The sequence below is a fragment of the Chiloscyllium plagiosum genome, chromosome 5 (assembly GCF_004010195.1).
Source record: "Chiloscyllium plagiosum isolate BGI_BamShark_2017 chromosome 5, ASM401019v2, whole genome shotgun sequence".
NCBI lineage: Eukaryota > Metazoa > Chordata > Chondrichthyes > Orectolobiformes > Hemiscylliidae > Chiloscyllium > Chiloscyllium plagiosum.
The window spans coordinates 47,392,561-47,415,525 of record NC_057714.1 but is presented as its reverse complement, the minus strand read 5'-3'; the positions used below and the strand labels follow the sequence as shown (position 1 = coordinate 47,415,525).

Here is a 22,965-nt window from a genome sequence, read left to right as displayed (position 1 = left end):
AACGCCTTCTTCACTATCCTATCTACCTGCGACTCCACTTTCAAGGAGCTATGAACCTGCACTCCAAGGTCTCTTAGTTCAGTAACACTCCCTAGGACCTTACCATTAAGTGTATAAATCCTGCTAAGATTTGCTTTCCCAAAATGCAGCCAGAGTTCAGATAAATGAGAGGGGACTTCATATAGACTTATAAAATTCTAAGAGGACTAGACAGGATAGATGCAGGGAGGATGTTCCTGATGATGGGTGCACCCATAACCACAGGTCACAGTCTGAGGAATCAGGGTGGACCATTTAGGACAGAGGTGAGGATGCATTTCTTCACCCAAAGAGTGGTGAGCCTGTGGAATTCATTACCACAGGAAGATGTTGATGCCAATGTATTCAACAAGCAGCTAGATATAGCACTTGGGGCAAATGGAATTAAAGGTTATGGGGAGAAATCAGGATTAGGCTATTGAGTTGGACGATGAACCATGATCGTGATGAATGGTGGAGCAAGCCCAATGGTCTCCTCCTGCTCCTATCTTCTATGTTTCTATGTTTCTTTGAAACGTTGGATGCCTATCTGATTCCTAGTTAATATTACGGGCAATGAGCCCACTGTAACTAGAGAAGGAGAAAGTAGAAAACTGTTCCATTAATTCAGCAATGTGACTGTTTTGTAAAGTATTCTGCTTCTTCAGCAATATTTTCAATATCAGCAAATAATTTCTGTATTTTAAATAAGAAATGGGATACATTATGAAACCATATTTTGAAATGAAACAAAATATGCCTTTTCTCAAAAAAAACTCAGGTCTTGATGGAAAGACAAACAAGAAACATCAAGCTGATTATTTCCAGGGCATGTCTATTTAACGTGTGTAAAATATCTTCTACAACCCTGTCAGGATTGCAAATTCAATTTCTTATTGTCTTGAAGGATGTCATCATCTTCTAGATTTCCAAGAATCTTGAAAAATGCAGATATAAAAAAAATTATAACTAATTATGAAACTGATAAATATACCAGTAGAAGTATAGACAGAAGAAGAATGTGAATCAGGAAATGGATGGCATCTTAACTTCAGATGATTTCAGATCCCCAATTTCATCACTTTCACAGAGAAATACAACATGCTCCAACATAAATTAATGTGGCCCTCTTTTCTTACAGTGTTAGTAAAATATTTCAACATAATTTCATATGAACAAACAAAACACTAATTTAATAGATGCTGATATACAATAAGAATAGCTACAGCTCTTTTTTATAACATGATTTCTCTATTCTAGACATGTTAACAAATTGTAACTTCAGTCAGAATAGTAAATGATTTGAATTCAATGGGCCATACTTATGACCACTCAGAGGAAACAACATGGACAACATAAACATTATTGTTTGATAATGCCATTATATATGCACTATTAAATGACAGTAAAGTTATATTGTTTATAAATCTAAGGAGTTGTAAATGATGGGATCTGTCCATGGCAATATTTTATAAATGATACATTGTATCATTAGGATGAATAGAACAAGTAAATGCTTGTTGAATAGAACAAGTTCATCAAATTGTTCGTACTAATAGAAAACATACCTTTTAAAAGCATAAACATTGGGAAATCCCTTTCCCTCATTGCTTATAGAATGATGTTCTGTGTTCCAGAGATTTCCAGGGATGTTGCAAAATCCAGACATAGAAACAGATGGAATAAGATATAATAAAACAAACAAATTTCCAAACTGAGACATGAAAATTTAGAGAGAAACACAATGTGAATCAGGAAATGGATGGCATGTTTACTTCAGACAATATCAGATCCCTTAGATCATCATTTCCACAGAGAAATCAACCTGCACCATCAACCTCAACAGTCTCGTCTTTAAGGCAATTTTTACTGAAATGTTCCAACTTAAGGTTACGCTAACCAGGAAAACATTATTTTCAATTGCAGTTAGTAATAACTACAATTTTGTTAAAAATAATGAACTTCCTCAATTCGAGACACAGGACGAGGAATAGGCATTTCAGCCTTTTAGTCTGCTTCATCATTCAGATGGATCATAGCTGATCAGTAATTCAATCCAGTTTACCTGCTTTAGCTCCATATTCTTGATATAATAACCTAATAAAAAAGAAATCTGTCGACATTAATCTTGAAACTCAAACTGTTCCTGAATCCGCAGTGTTTTCAGGGAATGAATTCTAGATTTATGCTAGGCAATGTATGAGAGTGCTGTTCCAAATTTCAGATGATGTCAGTGTACTTTGACTCTGTTGTTGGAGGGAATAGTTTCTTTATATAAGCCTTACTGAATCCTTTAGAGAACTTGATCAAATTAAAGCTCAGTCTTTTCTACTCAAAGGAATATAAGTCAAGTTTATGCAACCTGTTCTCAAAATTTAACTCTTTAAGACCCCACATCATTCCGATGAATTTGTACTGAACTCCATATTGCCATAAACAAACGTATTCTTCTTGAATTGAACTGTAAACTGAACATAGTACTTTGGATGGGGACTGTACAATGTCTTTTTGCAAATGCCTTCTCCTATTGTTTTGGAAATTTAGATTTTCAATTTTGTGTTCATTCATCTTAACCATTTCTAAATATTGTGGCATGAAGCTCCTGAACAAATTCCAGGGGAAGACAATTTGCCATGTCTTGACAATCAGAATACCTGCCTTAATCTTCACTCTCATCATGTTTCATAACCAAGTTATAACCGAGACAAAATCTGCCTCTAACTTTGTATACTCACATTGTCAATATTTTTGTGTGAAATCGTATTTCATGATTCCTGAAAGTACACATGGATAATGGCCATAAATACTTTGTTTATCTTATTTGTGACTAATTAAAGTAGATTAGCCAGGCATGACTTATACATGACAAAGCCATGTTAGCTCTCTATAGTCAGTGCATATTTATCAAATGATCTAGGCTGAGTAACAAATGCTGATTAGCTTTCCCACATAGAACATCAAACACATATAAATAGACTGCATAAATAGACTGTTCACCTTTGCTATGTAATGATTTGAATGTTAAACGAAAGCATACCTTCTAAACTGGTGTTCAGAATCACAAATCATCCTCGGTCTTTGATTTTGGCATTTTGGTGGGCGGCACAGTGGCACAGTGGTTAGCACTGCTGCCTCACAGCGCCAGAGATCCGGGTTCAATTCCGAGCCTCAGGCGAATCTCTGTGTGGAGTTTACACGTTCTCCCCGTGTCTGTGTGGGTTTCCTCCGGGTGTTCCGGTTTCCTCCCACAGTCCAAAAATGTGCAGGTTAGGTGAATTGGCCAAGTTTAATTGGCCAAGTTAGGTGAAGGGGTAAATGTAGAGGAATGGGTCTAGGTGGGTTGTGCATCGGCGGGTCGGTGTGGACTTGTTGGGCTGAAGAGCCTGTTTCCACACTGTAAGTAATCTAATCTAAAAACTTGAAGTTTCCAGGAATGCTGAAAAGTCCAGATATAAAAACAAATGGAATAAAGAATGATTAATATTAACTCATTTCATCACTAATCAATAAAGGATATTTAGAGAGAAGCTGAATGTGAATCAGACCATGGATGGTATCTTAACTTCAAATAATTTTAGATTCCTTTAATCATAATTTTCACAAAATATTTAACATTTTCCTCCGTAATGTAATTGTTAAATGAAGTACTTCATTAGTTGTCAATTTATAAATCTAAAGAATTGTAAATGCTGGGATGTATCAAAGATAAAGTTTTTTTCAATATGTTATATCATCTGGAGGAAAAAATAAATAAATGCTGTTACTCAGACTATCTCTGTTAAATTAATCATACCTTCTAAGAACATAAATTGTTGGGAAATCATTTTTCCTCTCTGCTGATAGGATGATATTCCATTATGCTAATGGTTTTCATGGATGCTGCAAAATCCAGATGTAAAAACAAATGAATTAAGAATGGTTAATATTAACCCATTGCCAAATTGATAAATATTCTAACAGAACTTTGAAGAGAAGCAGATGCAAATTGGAAAATGTCTGGCATCTTTTCTTTAGATATTCTGCTCATAATGTTTATTTAACATGCTGTGACATCTATCTTTAAAGCTCATGTGTAAATGGTTGTTGTAATTTCAGATCCCCAAAATCACCATTTGAAGAGAAATAAAATGATTTCCTTCAACGTTAACACTGTTGCAAAGAATCATTAATAATTCTGAGTGGATTATTAGGAATATTATTAATGATGCTTAATATCATTTGTACCATCATCATAGCAGTGTGGTCATAAACAGTGTGCTTCATAAATGGAGGGAGGTGAGAATTGAGGATTTGATGAGAGTGGGTATTTTCTGGCAAATAGTGAGTAAATAATCTCTAAATGAAATGTAGTTTATCCTCTTGAACTTAATTTAGAACTTCAACAACTGAAAATAACCTCCAATTTACACAAAACTTAGACAGTACCTACCATTGGTTGTTCACAGCCAATTAGCCACAACTGATTGTCTGACTCTGGATCAGTGGTGCTGGAAGAGCACAGCAATTCAGGCAGCATCCAACGAGCAGCAAAATCGACGTTTCGGGCAAAAACTGACTACTGTGCGCAGATAACTGAGTGATTTCTGATAACTTGGGTGTGGCTTGAAATTGGCTAAGAGCCTAATGAGTTTTCTTCTCACACTATCATCACAAACTCTCACATTAACTATCTACTATGTCACTCTGGCACTCTGCTTGTTGTTGCTAGTCCGATTCTTCCACTCATTGTTATTGGGATATCCTGGGATCCCTGACACTAATGCCACCCTCAAAAATCTGTTGTGTACAAGCACGGCTTCTGCCCAGGGAGAAAACTGCATTGGTCCCTCAAAATCCTGGAGTCATGGAGTCAAAGAGATGTACAGCACAGAAACAGACCCTTCAGTCCAATTCATCCATGCCGACCAGATATCCTAACTTAATCTAGTCCCACTTGCCAGTATTTTGACAATATCCAACTAAACCTTTCCTATTCATATATCCATCCAGATGCCTTTTAAATGTGTAATTGTACCAGTCTCCACCACTTCCTCTGGCAGCTCATTCCATACACGTTCCACCCTCTGCATGAAAAAGTTTGCCCCTTAGGTCACTTTTATATCTTTCCCCTCTCACCCTAAACCTATGCCTCATGTTCTGGACTTCCCCCACCATTGGGAAAAGACCTTGTCTATTTATCCTATCCATGCCCCCTCATGATTTTATAAACCTCTATAAGGTCACCCCTCAGCCTCCGACACTCCAGGGAAAACAGCCCCAGCCTGTTCAGCCTCTCCCTATAGCTCAAATCCTCCAACCCGGGAAACATCCTTGTAAATCTTTTCTGAACCCTTTCAGGTTTCACAATATCCTTCCCATAGGAAGGAGACCAGAACTGCACAACACTACTGTATCATTAATCTTCAATTTAACTTAACCTAGCTCTTTAACAATCATGAATACTGTATGTAGTAAAACATAAGGCTTCAAGTTGTTCTACCAGACTTTCATCTTGCTCCCCAACTGTGGTCGTAAAAATGAAAGAAAAAGCATAGAATGTAAAGCGTCAATCAAAGTCAGGACGACCACCGAAGAACATTTGATTCCGAAAATTACATGTTAGTACTGTTGGTATTTACCGTTTTAAAGTCGGTAGCCACAATGTAAAATCTTTTTTTAAATATACATACACTTTAAAAAAGTAACAATTGCAAATTCAAGCAGTTAGTTTGCCAATTGAGAAAATACATTTTAACTTATTTATAAAGTTTGCTCTACACTTTGTGAAGGTTTTAAAAATTGTTGAAACGGCATCTGGTCTCAATTACTGTTTCAGAAATTGATATTTAGACAAAACTGCCATATAAAATATTCAATGTAATAACAGAATATAAAATAATAGTTTGCAATTATAAAGGATATATTAGTAAAATAACAAATAAACCATAAGTTAACATCCTTCAAAGCTGAACTTTCCAGATGTTCAATTGTTATGGTAAGATCATCTCTAAACTTTTAGCTGAATTACAACAGCATACAAATTTAATAGTTACATTATTTTACAAATGATTAATAATTACCCGAAGTTTTGTATAAATTCTTCCCAAGTGTAGTTTTAATTACCCGAAGTTTTGTATAAATTCTTCCCAAGTGTAGTTTGAATGACTGTACCTGCGGTAAGCATTGACTTAGACTGTGGGGACGGAGCAATGCCACGTCTCAGAAGCTGCAAACTGCTGGAATGTGCTAAAGAAAAGCTGAAGGGGAGAGATCGGAATTTCACGGGATCAAGAGGTGAGTGTTGGACTGTTAGCAACTCAATCCCTGAGTGAAATTTCACTATGTAGTATAATATTCAGCAAGATGAAGGTGACACATCATTTACGTTGGTGCTAGAAATGTTTTGATTTATGTGACTTGTGACACCCCCGTTTTGGGACGGCACCATTTAATAGCGTGGGGCGTCAGAGAGCACAGACAGAGCTGGGATGAGAGCGGAGCAGTGATATCCTGATCTTCAGGGAGAGGATAGAAGCGGAGAACGCTCACTCAAAGCAGTGGTCACAACTACTCCAAACTCATCAGCAAGTTTGACCTCCCGAAAGATTTTGTTTCGCATAAATAAAAACAAAATAACTTCGGAATGTGTAAAACAGGAACAAAAACAGAAATTGCTGGAACAGGTCTGGCAGCATCCCATCAGAGTTAACCCTGAAACAGGGTTCTGAAGGGTAATTTGATCGAAAACGTTAACTCGGATTTCTCTCCACAGATGCTATCAGACCTGTTGAGCTTTTCCGGCAACTTCTATTTTTGTTATGACTTTGATGGCATTGTAGATTAATAACTAAATTTGTTTGGGAAGTTGGAGTATTTTCTCGGTGAGTCAAGCATATATTCAATGAAGTGTATGTTTCAATAGTCAGGCGCATTATTTTGCAGAATGTGCTCTGAGCTGCTGTGGGGCAGTTCTGCAACAATAACATAACCTTAAAGTCTTTCACAGTCCCGACCGTACTGCATGTGGTGGTCAATTTGTTATTTATAGATACAAGCATACAAAAGTAGTTCTGATGTATTTGTGGACATTGCAGTTGTATTAGTAATCTGGTTAATTGAAGCAATGTTTGAGCCCGCTTAACTCAGCTTCTCTCTCCAAAGATGCCGCCAGACCTACTGAGTTTCTCCAGCAATTTCTGTTTTTGTTTCAGATTTCCAGCATCTGCAGCTCCTTCTTTTATTTCGAATTAAGCAATGCTATTCTTATGCAAAAAAAACATATACGTTTGGTTATTATCATACTAGTACGGTTTTAATATCAAGTGAAAATTGCGTGGATTTCGGACAATACAATGGTATTGTTTACTTCATAATGAACGTATGAAGAACTGGTTGCCTCTCCGATGTATGAAAGGTGCCTTGCGCGTACATTTCACATTTAGTTTATAAGTGCTTTGAGATCCAGTTTTAGACAATTTCCCATCTCTTACACTTTTTAAATACTTAATTGTTTTTAAAAGAGTTATTCTTATCCACATCAAAAAGCAGGGAACTAATCTAGAAAGTGTTAAAGTTAAAACATGCAATTAAAAGCAAAATACTGCAGATGCTGGAAATCTGAAACAAACACAGAAAAGGCTGGAGAAACTCAACAGATCTGGCAGCATCTGTGGAGAGAGAGACAAAGTTAACGTTTCAAGTCTGGTGTGACTATTTCTCAGAACTCAGGATGGAATATTACTTTTGCAGTAACAATGTTGCCTAAAATTGTGATTCACAGTCAGAGGGTTTTTGTTTAGAGTCATAGAGTCGTACAGCACAGAAACAGACCCTTCAGTCCAACTTGTCCATGCAGACCAGTTTTCCAAACTAAACTAGTCCCACTTGTGTAAAAACGTTGCCCCTCATGTTCTTTTTAAATCTTTCCTCACTCACCTTAAAAGTGCCCCCTAATTTTGAACTCCCCCAGCTTATGGAAAAGACCTTTGCTATTCATCTTATCTATGCTCCTCATGATTTTATAAACCTCTACCACAAAATATAGAATGGTTAAACATTAGAGAGAATTTGCTGTTCTTAAACATAGTCAGTATATGTACAGTTGTATATTTTTTCCGAAGAGAGTAGTTCCACTAAACAAATGCAGATATGGGCATTCCAATATCTAGGAATAATATAAATCCATAAAAAATGTACAGCCAAAATAAAGATTCACAATAGTGCTGGATTGAGAAGTCAAATTGATAAAGGCAATTTTGAGAAAGTTGGGGTTTTTACATTGGAAGAGAAAGGCTGAGAGAGATCTATGCAAGGGTTTCTAAAACATGAGAATTTATGACATTAACAGCGAAAGAATGTTTCCACTGGTTTGGATGATCAGTGTATACAGTATGACTTATTACCAGCAAAGTTAGAGGAAAGCTTTAAAAAGATAAACCCTCACCAATACACATACACACACTCTGTTTTTGTCAAATTACAAAATACATGGGCATTTAAAAAGGAATGTGTTATAATAGATAACAAAATAATTCAGGGAAAGGCTGGATAATGGAATAAAAGCAGAAAATAATGGAAACCATGCCATTCAGTCAGCATCTGCAAAGAATGATGTAGGTTAACATTATAAGTATAGTCAAAATGAAGTAACATATTTGCTGAGCTTCCAGATTTCACTGTCCCACTTAACTTTGCAACCGCATATCAGTTTCTGAACCTAAGACATTAAGTTGGAAATGGTAATGACTAAACAAAGGAATTGAGACACTCTGCTCAGAATCACCAACCCAATACCAGGAAAATTCCTAACAAATAATCTTTGTTATCTTTTTGTCAGATAAATTTTTTACTCATTCCAAACAGTTGTCCCAAGTCTTTGAGTCTGACTTAATGCTATACCTAAAGTAGAACTTTATCAGGTATATTTTTGGGGAATAGACAGGAATTTAGAGGAACCAGATCAGGTTTGATTTTATTGAATGGTGAAGCAGGCTGGAAGGGGGCCACATGTCCTATTCCTACTGCTAACATGTTTGCTCAATTGCAGCTTTCATTATTTACTTATATCCTTCATCAGAACTGGAAAGAATTAAGAAATGGAATTGGCTGGAGCCAGTCAAAGAGCTACCACCAGTATAATGAGCAGGATCCGTCACTGCTGAACATCCTGAGGTCCTACAAATACAGAGAAAAGCTGCACAAGAATCTTTCAGCAACCCACTTGATTGTTTCACATTTCCCAAACTGACCGTCAGTTGTACTTCCAACAGCACTGAGTTGTAATTATTTACAAATTAAATGAATAGCTTCAGATTAAATCCTGAATAGCTAAACTTTCTAAACATGATATGGTTTAAACGAGTATGTTCTATCATTGCATTTGATGTTTGAAAATTAACAATTCTCAAATGTGGTTGTTTCAGTTCATTTTAGTTCAATTCAACCTCCAAACATGACAAGGCTTTCACCTGCAAACTGCAACTGAATCTAATTATTTCATGATTTGGAGATGAATTATTTCAAGAACATCATGGGCCAATGCCACATTCTGCTAAACACATTTTGGGAGATATTAATCAGTCTACCAGGAAATAACAGTATATTAGATATGCATGCAATGAGAAGACATAAGGATACTACAAAAAAAACGTAAAAGGTTTGGTGGGCAAAAGGTGCGGTAAATGGAGTATAATGTTGGAATTTGCAAACTTGCCCATTTTAGCAAGAAGAATAAAAAACAACTAACTGGTGAGAGATTGCAGTGTGGGCTGGGTCCCCTATAGAATGAATCAGGTAATAATGAAAGCTGGTAGGATTGTATTATTTATTGCAAAGGGAATTGAATACAAAAGAAAGGAAGTTATACTTTAGTTGTACAGGACATAGGCTAGACCACATCGAGAATACTGTGAACAGTAACGGTTACCTTATTTACAGGAAGAATGTAAATGGATTTGGAAGCTCAGAGAAGGTTTAGCAGACTGACACCCGGAGTGAATGTACTGGGTAATGAAGGAAGAATGACCAGACCATGCCTCTACTCAGGGGAGTTCTGAAGAGCAAGAGACCACTTGATTGAAACATACGAAGACCCTGAGGTGTTTTTGAGAAGTTGGACATGGGGAGGATGTTTCCAATATTGAAGAATTGAGAACTGAGGGTCAGTGTTTAAAAATCAGGGTTTGCCCATAAAAAATTCACACAAAATCGTTCTCTCGCGAATTATCAGAATTCTATTTCCACCATCTTTTCTCAGGACAATTTATTTATTTCTATTTCGAGATACAAAAATATGATACACTTCAACAGGTCTGAGAGGAATATGGTAATAGAACAAAAGAATACAACACAGTAATGCAAGGAAAATAAATGCAAGGGATCAGATTTAGAATCAACGCCAGGAAGTGTACTCTTAAACAACAGTCCGGCTCGCGTCAAATGCTTTTTTTCATGGGGGGGGGGGGGGGGGAGACAAGCATGAAAAGTTAAATTAGAAACAAGCCCTTACATTTAAAATCAAATCAAAATCCCACAAAGAATCAATATTCCAATGCAACTAAAAGAATGGAAACGAAAAAAAATCATTCCAAAAAGTTTGCTTTGCAACTTAGTCATTTCGGTCAGCACTTGTCCTTCAAACAGAGTTTTCAGATGGTGTACGCCCTCGCTTTGGTGAAAGTGATCTAGGCTCGGTAATCCAGACTTGGATCTTCTTCAGGGATATACAGAGCGGCTTCTCTGCCTCGATAGAGACCTGGATCGGGACCGTGACCTCGATCCAGGGAAGAATGACCGAGATCTCATTGGAGAAAAAAAAGCTGGACCAGGCACGGCTCCAGCAGGGTGACCGGGTAACGCCCTCCTTCCCCGGCAGGGTGACCGGGCAAAGCCCTCCTTCCCCGGCAGGGTGACCGGGCAAAGCCCTCCTTCCCCGGCAGTGTTAACGCCATCTCCTCCTGCAGCGATGACAGTGATCAGCACCATATTCACAGCATTGATCATTTGGGCCAAAGGGTTTGCGAGCTGGAGGCGTGTGCGGGGTGGCATTCAGGGTGACAATTCTACTCTAACATCCGAGGAGTAGGAAAATCGACTTCATCAGGACTATTTTTCCTGCACCTTGGGTGCTGCCAGACCTGCTGTGCTTTTCCAGCGCCACTCTAATCTCCAACATCTGCAGTACTCACTTCCACCTAATTCTACTGGAACAGGTGAGCCGCCAATTACCTTGCCACCCCAACCATGAACAACATAAATCATAGAGTCATAGAGATGTACAACACAGAAACAGACCCTTCGGTCCAACTCGTCCATGCTGACCAGATATCCAAAACCAATCTAGTCCCACCTTCCAGCACCCAGCCCATATCCCTCTAGACCCTTCCTATTCCTATACCTATTCAGATGCCTTTAAAATGTTGCAATTGTACCAGTCTCCACCACTTCCTCTGGCAGCCCATTCCACACATGCACCACCCTCTGCGTCAAAAGGTTGCCCCTTAGGTCTCTTTTATATCTTTCCCCTCTCACCCTAAACTTAAGCCCTCTAGTTCTGGACTCCCCCACCCCAGGGAATCTTCAGCATCTCGAATCTACTCAAACTCTACAAAACCAGGGTAACTCCGTGCTATCCACAGTCGTCAGTGGTTTGTAGTAGCTGAATGCACGCTATAGTTCCCCTTTTACTAGTATCTGTTCCCCAGTTACCTACATATACCTTGGAGTTCTTCATTTACTGAGAGCGAAGCCTGAACAGTGTGCACAAAGTCAGAAGTCACAAAACACCAGGTTATAGTCCTACAGCCGCTCCGGCCTCACCTAACGAAGGAGCAGAGCTTCCAAAGCTTGGAATTTCAACTAAACCTGTTTGACCATAACCTGGTGTATGTGACTTTTGCCTTTGTCCACCTCAGTCCAACACTGGCACCTCCACATTATGGCCCAAAGAGGGTGGGATAATAAACAGTAAAATTCTTAAATTTTTTACACAGTAATATGAGGTTTGACATGAATAATACATTGCATAATTTAAATAAGATATCTTTCAGTTACTTGTTGCTTTGTTACATTCCAATTCACTGCGGGCTTCTACACAAGTACCCTGACAATTTACTTTCTGGAAATAATCAGCTTACCAATAAGTCAATTGTTCACAATGTTTCACAGCGGTGTTGTGTAGCGGAATGTAATGTAGCATTATCAATTAATTGTTGTGCTGAAACATGGTGCAGTTCGGATCAGTCGATACACTGTAATGTCCTGATCTAATTTTATTTAAATCTCTGCTTCAATGCAATAAAACAAATGTCGCATTACATCTCTGAATTTTTTAAAATCAATTTTTTGAAGAAAGTTTGTTTATTTAAAATTCAAATCAGAATGAATTCCCTTACCAAGTATCAGAATAACCAAACTATTTCCAAGTAAACATTTAGTTCTTTTATTTTCTACTGTTAAGGAGTACTTTATTTTTATAAGATCTGTCTTGAAGACATGACTTTTAATTTTCATGATTTGGAGATGCCGGTGTTGGACTGGGGTGTACAAAGTTAAAAATCACACAACACCAGGTTATAGTCCAACAGGTTTAATTGGAAGCACACTAGCTTTCGGAGCAACGCTCCTTCATCAGGTGATTGTGGAGGACTCGATCGTATCACAGAATTTATAGCAAAAATTTGCAGTGTTATGTAACTGAAATTATACATTGAAAAATTGATTGTCTGTTAAGCCTTTCATTTGTTAGAATACAGTGATAGTTTCACTTCTTTCATGTGTAAATCACAAAACCTTTTTTTAAAAAGTTGCAACTTTTTTAAAAAAAGGTTTTGTGATTTCCACATGAAAGAAGTGAAACTATCACTGTATTCTAACAAATGAAAGGCTTAACAGACAATCAATTCTTCAATGTATAATTTCAGTTACATCACACTGCAAATTTTTGCTATAAATTCTGTGATACGATCGAGTCCCAGAGTGTCTTAAGTCTGTGAGGGGGTGCATGTGTGAGTGTGGGAGTGTGTGTGTCTATAAGGGTGTGTGTGGGTGTCTGTGTGCGCGTCTGTGTGTATCTGTGTCCGTGTGCATGTGAGAGTTTGTGTGTGTAGGAGAATATCTGTGTGTGTGTGTGTGTAGTGCAATGGTGATCACCTGTAATGTGACATGAACCCAAGGTCCTGGTTGAGGCCCTCCCTATGGGTACCGAACTTAGCTATCAGCCTCTGCTCGGCCACTTTCCTCTGCTGTCTCCTCAGGAGACAGACATGTGCTGTAACTGACAGGGTACCCTTCGTTGTTCAGTACTTGCCAGGGGCTGAAAAATTACACCATGTTCTTCGTGACCTGCAACACATTATCAATGAGGATGAGCACCTCACCAAGACCTTCCCCACACCTCCACTACTTGCCTTTAAACAACCGCCAAACCTCAAACAGATCATTGTTCATAGCAAACTGCCCAACTCTCAGGACAACTCCATACAACCCTGTCTAATGGCTTCAGGTTAAACAGAGGCAAGGAAATCTCCTGCTGATTACCTTGTACCATCCTCCCTTTGCTGTTGAATCAGTACTCCTCTATATTAAACAACATTTGGAGGAAGCACTGAGGCGTGGCAAGGATACAAAATTCACTCTGGGTGGAGTATTTCAATGTCCACTACCAAAAGCAGCTCAGCAGCAGCACTAATGACTGAGCTGGTCAGGTCCTAAAGCACATAGCTGCTAAACTGGGTCTGCAGGAGGGGATGAGGGAACCGATAAGAGTGAAAAACGTACTTGACCTTATCCGCACCAATCTGTCTGCTGTAGATGAATCTATCCATGTCAGTGTCAGTAAGAGCAACCACCACATAGTCCTTGTGGAGATCAAGTCCTGTCATCATATTGACAATACCCTCCATCATATTGTGTGGCACTATCAAGATTGGGCATTCATGAGGTGCTGTGGGCCATCAACAACAGCGGAATTGTACTCCAGCATAATTTGCAGCCTCACTGCCTAGCATATCCCCTACTCAACCATTACCATCAAGCTAGGGGATCAAACCTGGTTCAATGAAGAGTGCAGGAGGATATGCCAGGAGCAGCACCAGGATACTTAAAAATGAGGTGAAGGTACAAAACAGGTCTGCTTACATGCCAAACAACATAAGCAGCAAGTGACAGAAAGAGCTAAGTGATCCCACAGCAACAGATCAGTTCTAAGCTCTGCAGGCCTGCCACATCCAGTAATGGACAATGAAACAACTCACTGCAAGAGGAAGCTCCACAAATATCCCCATCTTTAATGATGGAAGAGCCAATCATAGCAGTGCAAAAGGTAGAGCTGAAGGATTCACAGCAACCTTGAGCCGATGTGCCAAGCAGATGATCCATCTTGACATATTGTAATGGTGTGCCCGAAACGTCGATTCTCCTATTCCTTGGATGCTGCCTGGCCTGCTGCGCTTTTCCAGCAACACATTTTCAGCATATTGTAATGGTACCCAAGATGAAAGATGCCAGTCTTCAGCCAATTTGATTCACTCCATGTGATATCAAGAAATGGTTGGAGGTACTGGATACTGCAAAGACTATGAACCTTGACATTCTGGCAATAATGCTGAAGACTTGTGCTTGAGAACTTGCTGCTATCCCAACCAAGCTATTCCAGTACAGTTACAACATTTACCAGGAATGTCCTGTACACAAAAGGCAGGACAAATCAATTGGCCACTTAATGGCCTATCAGTCTATTCTTGATCATCAGGAAAGTGATGGAAGATTTCATCAACAGTGCTATAAAGCAGCAGCACCTCAGGAATAACCTGCCCAGCGACACCCAATTTAATTTCCGGCTGGACCACAGCTCCTGACCTCAATATAGCCTTGATTAGAACATGGACAAAAGAGCTGAATTCTGTAGGTGAAGGGAATATGACACCCTTTGACATCAAGGCCATACTTGACTGAGTGTGGTTCAAGGAGCCCTTGCAAAACTGGAGTTAGTGGGGTTGCGTTTGATTTATTGTTATTACATTTACGGCGATACAGTGAAAAATGCTGTTTTTCATGCTATACAGGCAGATTGTACCGTACAAAGTGCTTCAGGCTAACAGAACAGAGTGCAGAATACAAACCAAAAGAACTATGGATGCTGTAAATCTGAGACAACAGTAGAAATTACTGGAAAAGTTCAGCAGGTCTAGCAGCATTTGTGGAGAGAATTAGAATTAATATTTTGGTTCAAGTGACCCTTCCTCAGAACTCAGAGTAGAGAATACAATATTACAGCTGCACAGAATTTTCAGAGAGCAAGATCAACATTAACATTTGACAAGTCCATTCAAAAGTCTGTTAACAGCAGGGAAGAAACTGTTCTTGAAACTGCTTGTATGGGTAACAGGGAAAATTCTTCACTGACTTCCTATGTGCCAGGTTTGACAGTGACCTTCCCTCATAAGGTCAGAATTGAGGATGTTCGCCAATGATTACATGATGTTCACCAACATTCGCAACCTCTCAGATACTGAAGTGTCCATGTTCAAATGCAGCAGGTCTTGGACAATATCCAAATTTGGGCTGATAAATGGCAAGTAATATTTGACAATGACCAGAGACAAAATACAATCTAACCATAGCCCTTGACATTCAATATCATTACCATCACTGAATCCCCCACTATCAACATCTTGGGGGTTACCATTGACCAGAGTCTCAACTGTCCTCACCACATAAAAGCAGTGTCTACAAAAGCAGGTCAGAGGCTGAAAATACTTAAGTGAATAACTCACCTCCTGACTCCCCAGAACCTGTTCATCATCCAGGCAGGTCAGGAATGTGATGGAATACTTGCCACTTGCTTGGATGAATGCAGCTCCAACGACACTCAAGAAGCTTGACATCATCCAGGACAAAGCAGCTCGCTTGACTGGCATCACATGCACAAGCACCCATTCCCTCCACTGCCGATGCTCTATAGCAGCAGTGTGTACTGTCTACAAGATGCAATGCTTTGACAGCAGCTTCCAAACCCACAACCACTTCCATCTAGAAAGACAAAAGCAACAGGTACATTGGAACACCACCACCTGTAAGTTGCTCTCCAAGTCACTCATCGTCTGACTTGGAAATATTTCACTATTCCTAAACTGTCACTGGGTCAAAGTTCTGGAACTCCCTCCCAAAGGCAGTGTAGGTCAACCTACAACATGTGGACTGCAGTGGTTCAAGAAGACAGGTGCTACCACTTTCTTGAAGGCAACTAGGGACGGACAATAAATGTTGACCAGGCAGCAATGCCCACTTTCCTCAAGCGAATAAAAAAGCTTCATTGAACTAGAATCGATCCCCTGTTTGATGCGAAAAGTTGAGTGGGGTATATGCTGGGTTATGAGGTTGCAAATTGTTTTGGAGTACAATTTGGCTGCGCCTCATGTATACCCAATCTTGAGGTACGACATCTGTTCGAGGTCCATCGCATTTAATGTGGTGATAGTGCCCAATTACGCAATGGAAAGTATTCTCAATGTGAAGACAGAACTTTATCTCCAGGAGGACTGTGTGGTCGTCACTCTTACTGATACTATCATGGACAGATATCTCTATGTTGGGCAGATTGGTGAGGATGAGGTCAATTATATTTATCCCTCTTGTTGGTTCCCTCACACCTGCCCCAGCTAGCAGCTGTGACTTTTAGGGCTCAATCAGTATGTTACTGCCCAGTCACTCTTCGTGGTCTTTGAAATCCCCCACCATTCTACATTCTATGTGTTTGCAACGTTCAGAGCTGTTTAAAATTAGCTTAGGCTGGGTTGCCCCTGTTTGACTTGACGCCATGAGACTTCATGGGTTCTGAAGTCAATGTTGAGGATTCCCAGGGCAACACCATCCTGACTGCGCACCTCTGTTGCCACCTCTGTTGGATCTCTTCTGCCAGTAGGACAGGACACATCCAGCAAATGGTTATGGGGGGGGGGTCTGGGATTGATTCTGTGAGTAGAACCACGAGTAGTCAGTGAGACAACTTTCCCAATTTTGGCACTTGCTTCCAGATGTTAGGGAGGAGGATGTTGCAGGGTCAACAGAGCTGTTTGTCAATGTTAGCTGGTCCATCCATATTTGTTTTTTTTTGTTCTCTTTTGTACCAGTGATTCAACTGAAAGGAAGACAGTTTCCCTGACTGAGTCAGACGAGCTTCTACGACAGTTATTTCACTAGACTTTTAATTGAGTTTTAGTAAATACAAATTCGACTAAGTGCCATGGTTGGATTTGCACTTGAGACCCTGGAACATTATCTGGGTGTTTGGATTGCCAGTCCGATACCAATACCACTAGACCATCGCCTCTCTGTCATATTGGTAACTTAAGTGAGTTTTCTCAGGTGCCCACTGCAGATTAATGCATCATGTTCAGAGAACATATAATGCTCACAGATGTTTTCACCTGGACTGTAGGGTATCTGTGTATACTTTTGTTGTCCTTTGAAGAGACTCACATCACTTGAAAATGAAGTCCCCTCATTCACGGAAAGAAATACTTATCGCACCCACTCCAATGTATTTGCAACCATTTTCATCTCATTGATCACTTGTTGTTATAGACAGGAAACAGGTCACTGATCAATCATTGAGACGCAGGCCCAGCCTCTTACAATTGATGAACCCCCAAATGTACATATTCCCCTCTTGGTAGAATTTCTCATCAACCCACTAGACTTTGAACTTCAACAAGTCTTCACTCAACCCATCTGCCCACTTTACATCCCAGCGCCTACTATATCGAATAAACATGTCAGATTTAGTCATGCGCAGTGTTCCCACTAAAGCAAGGATGCTGATTGTCGATGGCAACCATTCCCCCTACTTCTGCAAGACCCCTTTGCATTCTAAGCTCTATCATCTCTTGCCCCTTTTATACTGAGTTAACCCCCTTCACAATTATATTTCCCTCTAACTCCTAGCGTGCTGCCTCCAAATCCTTCCTGAAGCATTAGCCCCTAATAACCCCCTTTATTTTTTGTGAATACCCCCCTCGCTCAAATTGAGTGTGGCCCAACCTATTGAGTGACTTAAATGGACAGCACCAAAAGATGAGTGGCCAGCCCCTGACTGATAACTGCATAATTTCTTGTCTGTCTTCCTGCCAATCCCCAGAGTGGTTGCACTGGACTCTCAGGGTTGACCATGACACACACTTCAGACTACAAACCCCTTGACCCTCACTGCCCCCAAGTTTCCTGACTGATATTGGAGGTTGCCCTTGACTTACAATGCTGACACCACCAACTGAGTTGCCCCTCATTATACATTGAGAAATGTCCACTTGTTTAATGCACATCCGATGTATTTGCCACGTATGTGACTGGCACACAGTTCAGGATTGAGAGTGATGTCACTGGTACCACACAGTAACACATCCACCTCCTTGGCTGCTGATTGCTTATGATAAGCTGCCTGGCTTGGGTGTGGATGCCCATACCTGGCAAGATCACCACCTTTGTGGTGACAGAAAACTTTAAATGTTGCAAGCTGGAATGTTTGTATACTTATGGATAATCTCAAGGGTGACCACCTAAAAAACCAAACTGCAGTCATCATGTGAGAGGTATCAAGATTCTAAATTGACATTCCCCTCAGTGAGATACCCCTTCCTGGTGCAGTGCAGCCAGTGAGAAGGCAAGAAACTAGTGAGGCAGTTCTCTCTTGCCCATGGCAAGCAAAAATGTCTCATGCACTCTCCTGAGTCACCTACGTCCTGTGACTGACAAAAGTTTCCAGTGACACAGTGTGGCCTCAGAACTTTCAATGGAATCTGCAATATGTCCTTTATTGCCAGAGCCTTCAAGATAAAGCTAGGAATGAAAGCACAAGACCTTTGTTGTATTCCTCAATTTGACTACAGTATTTGACCAAGTTAATCGTGAGCATCTGTGGATTGTGCTCCAAAGATTTAGGTTAACAATCCTTCAGCTGCTTCATGATGATACAACTTTGCCTGAATTGAGAGGGAGATCTGAAAGAGGCACTCTCAAACTCTGATGTAAACCCACCCATTATGATCCACCTGGCAGTAGCTATTGACTTTATCAATGATCAGCTGCCATTTGCTGTCAGTATTAGATATTATTTGGATGGAATACTCTTAAATCTCAATCAGTTGCCTGCATACTAAAACTAGACTGACCACCACAGACACATATGAGCTATGTTTTGTGAATTATTGCAGTGACCTTGTCCACTCTGCACCAGATTTGCAAACCAGTTTCAATAATTTCACTTCAGCACACAGCAACCTCGACCTGTTGTTGAATGTTGCTGAAATGAAACCCATATATCAATCCACATCTGGTCAGCCAATATTCCACCTCCCATTTGTAATGATTGCAACAAGGTCAAGTGGACCTCACAGAATATGTGTTCCCTGACTGGGGCTGTTAACCTGGCCCAACCAGAGAGCCCTGGCTGATAGATAAAAAGAGAAGTGTCAGACATTCTGACATTCTGAGAGCTAGCTCTGAGTGAACTGAACCAGTTTAATAGACTTTCCACATGTAAATGAAGGGTAACTGTGTGACGGTATATCGGACTCTGAGGAGTTATTTCACCATCTACACTAACACGTGAATTAGAAGCAGGAATAGGCCATTCTGTCCCTGAAGTCTGCTTCCATATTTAATAAGACCATGGCAAATCTGATTGTGGCCTTAACTCCACTTTCCTGCCTATCCTGATAACATTTGTTAGTAAGTATCTGTTGCCCTCTGTGTTAAAAACATGACCTGCTTTCACAACATTCTTAGCAAGAGACTTCCAAACATTTAGGATCCTCATCTTCACTTTAAATGGGAGATCTTGTATTTTAAACTCCACTCCATCCCCTATTCTAGGATCTCCCACAAGGGAAATATTCTTTCATAATCCACTTTCTTAGTCTCCTCAGGATTTTATAAATCTCAATAAGATCACCTCCTTTTTGTAAACTCCAACTCCGAACTGTCTCGCCTTGTTGAAGGAGACGGTGGAAAATGTTGAACATTTATCATACCTTGCAGCCTCTCTCAAAAGGCCATCATTAAGGAGAAGATCCAACACTGGATCATTTGCACCAACTCAGCCTTTTACAAATGATTGTGTTGAGTCTTTAAGAACAAAGACCACTGAAAGTTGATAAAAACCCTGGTGTACAGAGTAGTTCTCATCGTCACATCGTATCAGTGAGTGAAAGAATGTACAGAGTGTGAAAGAAATTCCATCAGCAATGCATCTACACATTTGCTCAATTCAATGGGAAGTCCATGAAACAAATGCAAGTGTCTTTCCTGAAGCCAGCTCCATGAGTATTTAGGAATATCTTCTGTAATATGATGGACAGGACATGTTGCAAAATGGCTGGAAACTGTATATCCTCAATTATCAATTGGCCAATGTTCCAGGGGAGAATAAAGAAAACATTTCACAACTCCCTGAGCTGTTCTTGAAACAAGCGTAATTGATAGTAACAAATGGGAGGAGTCTGCTATGAATTTTTCAGGATGATGACAACTTGTCCATCGAGTTGCATCAAGCTTTGACTCCCAAGATTTTAATTAAATAAAGAAAGGAGCAGCAGAGAAGCCAAGAACAGGAAATAAATCCTGCACTTCAGATCCTATCATGTAAAAGGTGTACTTTCCTATCTGGCCAAAGATCTACAGGTCAGAGATCAGCCTGTCCAGTCACGTAATGACCAATGGCAGAAACTTGAGACTTTGAATAGGTGTCCTCTTCAAGTTGAGGGGCAGTTTATGATGAATAATCCCTTTGCATCTCGATGGTTTATTGGGATGATTCTTTCAAGAGCAACCCATCAAGTCCCTATTTCTCAGTACTCACCTGTGCCGAACTGAGATTGTTAACCAAAACAACTTCTCCTTACTCCCTCTGGGTGAATGTTGTCCCTATGCGAAATCCAGTTACTGCTTTTAACAGGACATGTGAAATGTATTCCATCAATACAGCAGGATCTTCCAATCCTATTACTCTATTATATTGACAAATTTGTGAGTGCAGCTTCTTGCTTTGATCTTGCAAATTTCAGTTAATTAATTCATCACCCAGAGCAGTGGACGTGATCTATATGGACTTCAGTAAGGTGTTTGACAAGGCTCCTCATGGGAGACTGCTTAGCAAGGTTAGATCTCATGGAATACAGGGGGAACTAGCCATTTGGATACAGGACTCGCTCGAAGGTAGAACCAGAAGATGGTGATGGGATGAATCTGTCACTATCAGTGGGGAGGGAAGAAATTTGAGGATTTCTATTTGATCTGAATTCAGCTCTAGCAGTGTGTTTGCATTGGAGAGAGTTGATCCTTTACTCCTTTTGGGATTGATGGGCATACTGCGCAATTTTGGAATCAGACGTTTCTGGTTTGGAATATTGTGTCAAATTCTGATGGCCTGATTATAAGAAGGATGTAGGTGCTTTCGAGAGAGTGCAGAGGAGATTTACCAGGATGCTGCCTGGATCAGAGGGCTTGTTTTCTGAAGAGAGGTTGAGTGAGTTAAGGCTTTTCACATTGGAGAGAAGAAGGAAGAGAGGAGACTTGATAGAGGTGTACAAGGTAATGAGGGGCATAGATAGAATAGGTAGCCAGAGACATTTCCCCAGGGCAGAAATGGCTGTCACAAGGGGTCATAATTTTAAGGGGATTGGAAGAAGGTATGGGGAGGTGTCAGAGGTAGGTTCTTTACACAGAGTGGTGGGTGCGTGGAATGCACTGCCAGCAGTGGTAGTAGAGTCAGATATTAGGGACGTTTAAGCGACTACTGGACAAGCACGTGGATGGCAGTAATTTGAGGAATGTGTAGGTTAGATTGATCTTAGATTAAGGTAAATGCTTGGCATAACATCGTGGGCTGAATGGCCTGTACTGTGCTGTACTGTTCTCTGTTCAATGTTTTAAGGTACCTTGTGTTTTTTTAAACCTCATTTCTGGCCCATCTTACCTTTTCCACTCAGTCAGTTCCCCCCCAGGATCTTATATGTTCCAGTTCAGTAACCGCTGACTCTTCTAAACTGCAGAGGATACAGACCAAGCCTGTCTAGCCTTTCCTCCTAAGGTAATCCACTCATTCCAGTTCTAATCCACTGATTTATACTGTCTGACATTTCTTGCTCTTCCATGAAGCTGTTGATGGACACTCAACCATTAACTTCTCCTTGTGATTATTTCACCTCTTGCATTTCCCTTCCATTTCTTTTCCTCTTCCATGCTTGATTATCTTTCCAGTTCATTATGAGCATGGGTGCCAAAAGTAAAGTGTTAACCATTTCTTTCACAGGCTCTGACTGATCTACTTTGTTGCTTTCACAGAGTTCTGATTTAATTGTTCTAGATTTTCAGTATTTACACCGTTTCTCGATATAAATAATGCACAGAGGAAGAACTCTTCAGTTCGCTTTCTGTTACTGTTCAGTACACAGATGTGAAAAGATATTTGATACACTTATAGATACGTGCATTTTTTGAGCAGGTATTTAAAAATGTAATCAGGAAAAGAAAACACAATGCAGTCAGTTCTGATAGCTCCATTCTCGTGCAATCTCATGTTTTAAGAAAATCACACTGTAGCTGCACCATTTAAACTAATGGGACCAGAATCACATTAGAGCTAATTACGTTCTACAAACAACTGTCTAAATTCTTCAGTCACATTAAAGCCAATTCATGTTGAAGAACATGTGTTATAGCAGAGCGGACTGCACACTAGAACATTTAGCAATTGTGGGTTTTGTGACAAACAGTTCATCAGTTCATTCTCTGTCCATAATTAATTTTGCAATTAAACATTATAATTTATGTTTTAGTAGCAGCAATCTTGTAATTACAACTCTTATCTATCACTTATAGTATTGTTTCTTAAATGAGACTGCAGTATAAAATGAATGGCTGGTAATGTTTAAAGAAATTCATAAGTCGAGATTTATCTGACCTCAATAAACC

General features: G+C 39.9%; 1 long non-coding RNA gene and 2 other non-coding genes across 3 annotated transcripts; all 3 read right to left on the bottom strand.

Moving 5' to 3' along the window:
- Nucleotides 1–481: 481 nt before the first annotated feature.
- Nucleotides 482–3,181, bottom strand: LOC122550289. The gene is made up of 3 exons (XR_006311792.1): nucleotides 3,056–3,181; nucleotides 1,587–1,644; nucleotides 482–955 (listed from the first exon to the last, which is right to left on the bottom strand). It is a non-coding gene; the product is annotated as an uncharacterized LOC122550289 (long non-coding RNA).
- On the bottom strand, nucleotides 1,039–1,107 carry LOC122550398. The gene has a single exon (XR_006311845.1). It is a non-coding gene; the product is annotated as a small nucleolar RNA SNORD123 (small nucleolar RNA).
- On the bottom strand, nucleotides 1,764–1,832 carry LOC122550400. The gene has a single exon (XR_006311847.1). It is a non-coding gene; the product is annotated as a small nucleolar RNA SNORD123 (small nucleolar RNA).
- Nucleotides 3,182–22,965: the final 19,784 nt, after the last annotated feature.